The following is an 8,216-nucleotide window of genomic DNA, read 5'->3' on the forward strand; positions in this document are numbered from 1 at the left end:
TAAGTCGAAAATATAGTAAGTCGAAAATGGCCTAGCCTACCCAGGAGTCTTAAATAATGGTGATAATTTAGCAAAACAGAGCAATTTACAGTACCGTACTGTATAAACTATAGACTTCTATTTAAAGCTTTCGTGACTGCAAGGATTCATCTTCTTTGGTTCTTTCGGTAAGGTCACGTAGAATGAGAATAAAATAATAAAATAACACAATAAAATTTTCACGACGTTTCGGCCACAACGCAAGCGGCCGTCTTCAGGACCTTTCAAACCATGGATTCTGGCTTAGCAATCATTGGAAGGATTTGATAAACCATTTCAGGTCTTAATTGTTCATGCTTACGGTGGCTTTCAGACAGCACACATTAATTTTTCGTCTCCCCCCTCCTCTTTTCAGAACATAGATGAACTCGTCCTTCTAAATAAACTGCCAAATCGCTGCGCGTGGCGCTAACGTTTTTATAAATAAATACACCGTTAAAAAATAAATAAATGCGAACCGACACTTCTTTCAAATGTTTCTTGCCATTGGTTTTTCACACCTGATGATGACCGTTTGTTATGGTCGAAACGTCGTGAGAATTTTTATTGTTTTATATATATTTTATTATTTTATTGTTTCCTTCAAAGTGACTTTAGCGAAAGAGCTAAGAATATGAATTACTGCAGTCACGAAAGCTTTAAATCAAAATTTAGTCTCTCTTTTTGCTTAATTCATTGCTTGAAATGTCCCTAACGGGTCCTCATCGAAATACATTGGCGGTTCACGAACAGCTTCCGCATCTGTCCACTCAGATGATTTTTGCTGTTCTAGTCGATTTTATAACGGTTATATATGTGTGGTACCCTGGGTGGGTTTGTATATGTTTTGATGAGGAGTTGTAGCCGCTGGTTCATCACTCGAATTCCCTTCCTCCTTCCATGAAGACGCCATTCCCGGATATTTTCTCGTCCGCAGAGTGGCTCGTCGGTTAATAGAAATCAACTCTGCCGCCGAATGTGGTCTAAGACTAACTCGTGAAGACTCGGACGCAACTTAAAGTAAGAGCCAGATGGGCAGACCAATTTCAATGAGTAAAATAATATATCCTGTTATATAAAAGTAGCAATAAAAATACAACTCAGAATGTTCAATACGATTGTCGGGACCGCTGCTCCCCGAATCCCCACTCCCTTGCGATCCGTGGCTCTCCTCTTCTACACACGGGGGAGGGTTGCTACCCTCTGGCTCTCCAACCTTTGCCGCTGCTGTGCGAGGCATGGTCCGCGGCCGGCGCTTAGCCCCCGGGATCCATTCGCACACACGCCCTACGTGCCCAGGCACCAACAAACCCGATGCCGCTACCTGCCCGGCTCCGTACACCAATCGCACGCGAGGGACTCGGGGTCGGGGGTCAGAGGGCAGGGGCGTCCACCGCGCGCTCGCCGCCGATTGGAGGAGGCACCTCTGAGCCGATTTAAAGGCCATGTAAACAGCCACACGTGCACGCGAACACAAGGCACTCCACCCTCCTCTTCGCACTCACAAAGACCACACGACACAGTTTATCCTCTACTGATGATTTATTCCCGCGAATAAACCAACTATACTCCGCGTGTTTGTGTGGGTCAGCAGACACTAACCTATCCCTCGGTGATCTGGGACTCAATTTATCCTGCCTGTCGCTCCACTTTCTACCCTCTGGTTGATTAGCCCAAACTCACCTCTCCCTTACTTACTCTTACTCCCACTCTGATGCGCCGGAAGCTGTGGAAGGGCGATACTGTACGTCGTCTCCGTGGAGAACTCGGCCTGGCTGCGCTGGAGGCTCGTCACATGGACGATTCGAACTGCTGGCCGACCACTCCACTGACCTCGATGCCTTGAAGAACACCGCTCCCTTCACTCCCTGGTTCACCCCCTTTTATCATGCTCACATCAAAGGGCACCGCGCTGCCCGCCCCCTGGCCTCCCGTCCAATCAGGGGCCTCGGATTTCCCACTCTTTCGATGACCGGATTAGTGCTTTCTCCGACGTCCGCTTTCTTCCCCTTCGCACAAGCGCACACGTCCTACACGGAGAGGACGGCCCCCATGTTTTTCCTGCCGCTCGCTATTCTGCCCCACCCTCTATCTGCCTGCTGACCCGTGTTGGGTGTGGGTGCCCTCTATCCGCGGTGGCTCAGCAGCCCCCATCGTGACCATGTAACTACAAACCAGGTCACGGCGCTGCGTTGCGCGTTAGCCTCGGGGTAGGTCGGCCAATTCCCTGGTCGCAGGAAACCGTGAAGCTTGATCCCATGAGGAGCTTCTGGGTGAAAACCTGCCGGCCAGGTGACCTCCCCTCGGGGCTGTATGTGGGGGTTATGCGTGTGTTCATGTGGGGGGTGGTGAGGGACGAGCAGTGTCGGCCCCGTCGCTCGTTGGTGGCGGCGTCACGGTGGTGGGCACGGCCCCGACGGAGCGGCTTCGCTGCGGTGGCACCACACGATAAATATCGTCACTTTAAACTTAACTTCTAACTCTTAACTTATCTCTGTCCTTATCTTAGCTCACAGAGCTATGTATATTGAACTTCTTTGCACCGTACGCAGCCAACCGTGCTAATCGGAGGTGCTAACACACATCTTCTCTCTTCGCTGTCCAGACCCTGTTTGGCTTCTTGAACTGACTCCTGTCAAGTGACATGGCACCCCAACTGTTACACCCACGAGTCGTAAGGGGCAGGGTTCCTTTGCTCTGCGTCTCGACTATTTATGTTGGAAATGCAGCTTGTCGCGAGCCGGGATCTCGTCCCTGTGATTTACCCTAGTGGTGTTCAGAGCCTATACCAGGGGTCGGCAACAAAGCTCCATACCTGTCAACCCCTTATACGTGCCCTACCTTCCAATTCAGACCTTATTGGTCACCCCTTATAAATCTGAACGTTCATCCTACAAAGTCCCATCAACACAAATAGACACTTTTTTTGCTCGTATTGAAACGGCTGTACGCCGTATGGACCTGAAAACTCAATTTCCCTGTACAAGAGTACGGGGTAAACCGTTTGGGTTGACAGGTATGAATGCGACTCCGGAGCAGCATGTGGCTCTTTAAGGACTGCTTCGTCACGTTATTTATTAAGGACCACCGTCTCCGTGTTCACCACTTGCATTGCGGCTTATGCAAAATCGAGTTTTTACCAAATTTTAATCAAAAATGGCTCTTCTTGTGATTTTGGCCTCCGACCCCTGGCCTATTGCATGGGTTTCGACCGGGGACCCATCTCTATTCGTCCCTCATTCAATCACTCAAATTCTTTCATTCATTCTCATTTGAGCCTCATTCAATCACTTGACTCATTCATTTCCTCAACATCTCATACCTTTCATTCATTTACTCATGCTCTCATTTCTGCGTTCCTCATTCTCACTCATGTCTCATGTGTTTACTCATTCCTCCCTCATTCGGTTACTCTTTTTTCAAGTTAATTCAAACCTCACACTCTCATTCTTCCAGGATGTACGTACGAATGCTCTCATTTGTTCACGCTGTGTTCTGGTGAGCAGCAGCAGCAACACATTTGATTTTGCAATGCACATGAGCGCTTTCAATTACAGGTGTTATATTTACCACCTCCACATACCATCATTGTGAAAGAAATTTGCAACGTTTTTAAGGTAACATTTATCTAATTCCTCGCTCATTCAATCACTCAATCTTATCATTAATTTTCACCACATACAATCACCGTGTTTCATGATGCTCCCCTCTGTACAGGGACGGCCGTTGCTAGACGCCTGTTACTAGGCTGACCGTTGGTTCTCACAGCCAGCAAAGAACAGCATTTTATCATTTATACATGCACATAAGCATGTTAGCATTGCGAGGGTTTTACATGTGTGTAAGGACAGTACGGGGTGATGTAGGGACAGTATGGCTCCCCGTGTCCATGGTTACTAATTAACGTAACGGAGCAGACAGGATCACGTTAGGGTAATGTGGGACCTAAGTGGTCGCTAATAATGATTGATGGGACAAGCATTGACAGGGTCACGTGAGGGGAAGCACGGGACTCAACGGTCGTAAATTGTAATGAGGGCGGAGAGAGACAGGACCAGGTGTGGTGAGAGAGAGTTCGGGAATAGGGGCGTGGCCGGGTCGTGAGGGGGATAAAAGCCGGCGTGAACCGGGGCTCTGGGCTGCTGTTGTGGGGGCACTGCCGTCGCCGTCGTCACCTTGGAGCAGGTCGTCTTCGTCACCCTGGAGTGGGCACCTTGTAGTCTTGAAGGGCTTAGAGTTACGTTGTCTCAGAATAGAGTTACCTAAGTTACCCAGCCTCTGTATAGTCACTCGTGTTTACTTGTTAAGTTATCAGTGAGTCGGCGGACTTTATTCATAATAAATATACATATAACTGAACAAGACAGTGTCTCTGAGAGCTACAATACACGTGCAGTCCATGTAAGCACGTGTTTAGTTGTTGCGCCCGTAACTTGGCAAGGGAAGCTCGTGGATAAACGAAGCAACTCTTTTTTTGCTTGCACATCTACAGACGGGCTTGCGATCAATACCACACATGTCCGCGGAGCTTGGAGAATGTGGATTTGTATAAGGTGTGTAAAAAGTGGCACATAGACGAATTACAGACAATGGAAGAATTGTATATATATGGGTGATGGTCAGTGTTTATTATAATTTGTCCTGTATTTGCATACTGTACGTAGCCAACTGTGCTAATGAGAAAAAAACTATTTAGCGATTTGCCTGTGGATTGCTATCCACGTTTGGCAACCACTGCAGAGACAACCACATAGGCATTTCCTCCACACAGAAACGCAAAACATAAACAAACTCTCTCTCTCTAGAGACAAACTCTCCCTCTCTCTAAACTTCTAAATCGTTTATGTCCACAATTACAAACACGTGCGTTCCAGTGCACAAATCAAACCGATGCGTTTCAGTTTCGAGTGAGCCTTCAAAACGTTTGCCCTTGAACGGGAGCAGTGGCCCGACGCTACGAGTCAGCTGGCACTGCACAGGTGCCCGTCCTCCGTCTCACTCCGACGGGAACGAGGAAGGGGGCTATCCGCACCGCAGCGAAGTGCACGGTGGCGAGTTTGGCAGGAGAGAGTAAACGTGGTCTCTGCGTCGTCGCCTTATACCCCCTCTCCCTCCCGCACCGCTGATTGTGTCAATTCCAGCCTTGTCCACATTTCGGGACGTGTAATATCTCCCCCTCTGGTATCCTCTCCACAGCAACCACGTCGGGCATTTCCCCATACCTTTTGCCTACTATGAATGTATGTCGAACTTCTTTAGCACCGTACGTAGCCAACCGCACTAATCGGAGGTGCGGGGGAAGGACAACAAACGAAACACAAAGCAGTTCTAAAGAAATTAGTTTCCAATCTAGATTTTAAAGTGCATAGCTCCAGTGGCTTCCTGATATCGGAAAGAAGAGCTTTCCAGACGGCCGCAGAAGCTCATCTGAAAGCGCGCGATGCGGTGACCGTCTTTGATAACAGGCTAGCCAAAAGCCGCTGCGGCGAGGATGACCGGAGTTCACCGACTATGAACTAGTAAATTTGTGAACCGCCTATTGTCGATTGAGGATTAACTCTCAATATCACTTTACCTTTGTCTGCTTGAGTATCCGCATTGACTGCATCATGGTTCATAACTCATAGTTGAACTTTAACGTGACTCGGATTCCCCCTGGAGGTGGCCTCGTGTGGGGCTCACCGTTGTCTTAACCTCGGGGTGTCACGGTTTCCTCACTCCCAGTGTTCCTCCTCCCTCACCCGAGAAAGCCATGGCAAGGTCGCTCGCTCAGTCGTCAGGATATAAACATCCAGGTGAAGGGGTTGGGGGTGAGGACCAGCTAAAGTTTGGACTATTCCATGGATGTAGTCAGTGTGTGCGTGTGTCAATTCACGGTCAATACCAGTGACACTTATTTGAACCGATCCTGGGCCTCCCCTAGGTCTACTCAGCCTCAAATGAGTACCTGGTGCAGTGTAAATATTTCCATTAGGGAGACAAAGGCGGCTGGGCGTGGTGCGGGGCACCCACCCCCTCGTGTGCCGGTCTTCATAGGTGCTCGCTAACAGCACTTGCCCCAAGTCTGTTAAGGCTATACGGGGGGTCTTTGTCTTCTGACTTGAACGACCCACCCAGCAGTCCTTCACGTTGTTGGCACAAGAAGGCCCCTTTGGGAATGCGGCCCTCAGTCTCATAGCACCCTGGGGCACTGCGAGTAAGCTGCTATGGGGCCGTGGCACCACATATCCGTATTGTTTTTTCTCATCCCGAATTACGGAATGGTTTCTTACCATCGTCGCGTGGACAAGTGATCCTATGCACAGGTTATCTGTACACTTTTTATCGCATGGCACCGAAACATATTTTCGTCACCGATAATAAAAAACAGGCTTACAGACGCATCATGTGGGCAGTGAATGGTGAATAAATGTCTATTCACAAGCTCTGTGAAAATACATTAAACACCAATCAGGGAGTCGTGGCGAATAGGCACAGGTTGAATCTGGGGAGTCGTGCTCATGCAAACAGTTATCCTCCCACCCTACAAAAGCCGCTTAATTTATGAAAATTATTAATACTGTAGTTCCGGCCAAAAGATAAAATGGATGGATCTTGCTCAAGCATTTCTGACGGGAAAGGTCACAACAAACAATGGCGGCATAAAAGCAGCAAGAGTTTATCATTGGTAAATAAACAATTATCCTTTGACAGCAAGGTGGAACCATAACGCTTGCGTAACGGACCCCAAATCAGAATATTTCTTCATCCTGAAAAAAAATCCGATGAGCTCTCAAGCTCTTTTTACACAGATTTCCAGAGTGGCTAAGGAATGATGAGCAGGGAGGTAAGTTCTGGAGAGGAGATCGGCTGCAGTTTGCTGTCGAGGGGGAAAGGTGCGCCTGAATTGGATGGCAGAGGAGACAACGTGGCGCCAATCACGAAGAGCGCGCACGCAAGAGGAATAACTTAAGAGAACCTTCTAGAGCAGTGTTCTTCACGGATTTTCAGAGGTGGGCCACTTTCGCCGATCAGACACCATCAATGTGAGGGCCCGCCACACCGCCTGCAAAGGGGGGGGGGGGGTGTTTTCACATTCGTGTATCGTCGGGGGTTCGCACGTCAGGGGCCTCACTAAAGGCCAGCAGGGGGGCGCCAGTGGTCAGCGGGCTCTGCAAGGAAGAACACTTTGTTCTAGAACAGGGGTCACCAAACTACGGCCCGCGGGCCGAACCCGGCCCGCGACGTCAGTCCATCAGGCCCGCCGACGGTACTTGAATTTGGTTGATAAAAACGTATGGAACACGAGACGTTGTGATACAATTTAAATATTATGTTTAGAATACTAGGGGATCTTCACGCGTGCGGAGACCTCCTTACTGCTATGTGCCTTAAATTTACTATTTTAAATTATTGTATCTAGATTTTCTTGTTTATTGTAATGTTTGTTTATTTCGCGCCATCCCAAGTCCTTCCCCGGCTCGTGGTAGCTCCGCCACGGCTTTGACGTTACCATGGTTTCCATGGCAACGTCATGGCAACACGTTACCATGGTTTCCATGGCAACACACACAAACACGCATCTTTCCCGCCCCCAAGTATTGAACAGAATGATTATGCGGCCCGCGCTCGTCATTCTATCAGTTATCCGGCCCGCTGTAAAAAAAGTTTGGTGACCCCTGTTCTAGAAGGTCCGGACTGAGCTCCAGGGAGCAAAGTCAACGTTTGTGCAAAAGCGAGAACGTGTAGCACAGAGTGCGTTCCTTGGCCGATGACCACGGACTGGCCAACTGTGTAAAATCGGAACACGACGGGTGGCTTGAAGGCAAAATAAACGTTAAAAAAAGGAGCGCGACTGGACTCCAGATAAATGTTGGCTGCGACTGCCCTTTGCCCAGTGCACCCACGAAAGCCTTTGGAGGAAATTCGGTCGGCGCGTTAGGGTTGGTTCTCAAAAGGCTTCCCTATAGGAGGCGATAGCGGTGGCAGACTCCCACAAAACTGTAACAGAATTCAACTATTCCTGCCAACGTACACTCTGTTCAGGTCAAACCTGGACAGGTGACAATTGTAGTCCAGGGAGGCATGTTATTCTTTTTTAGCCCAGCCGCAGCACCTCTGACATTTTATTTGACATTGTTGAAAGTCAAATTGAAATAAATGAATGTATGTAGAACTTCTTTCGCACCATACGTAGCAAACCGTGCTAATCAGAGGTG

Source organism: Petromyzon marinus, chromosome 5, assembly GCF_048934315.1.
Source record: "Petromyzon marinus isolate PM22_M1 ecotype Great Lakes invasive population chromosome 5, UKy_Petmar_22M1.pri1.0, whole genome shotgun sequence".
In the NCBI taxonomy this organism is placed as follows: Eukaryota; Metazoa; Chordata; class Hyperoartia; order Petromyzontiformes; family Petromyzontidae; genus Petromyzon; species Petromyzon marinus.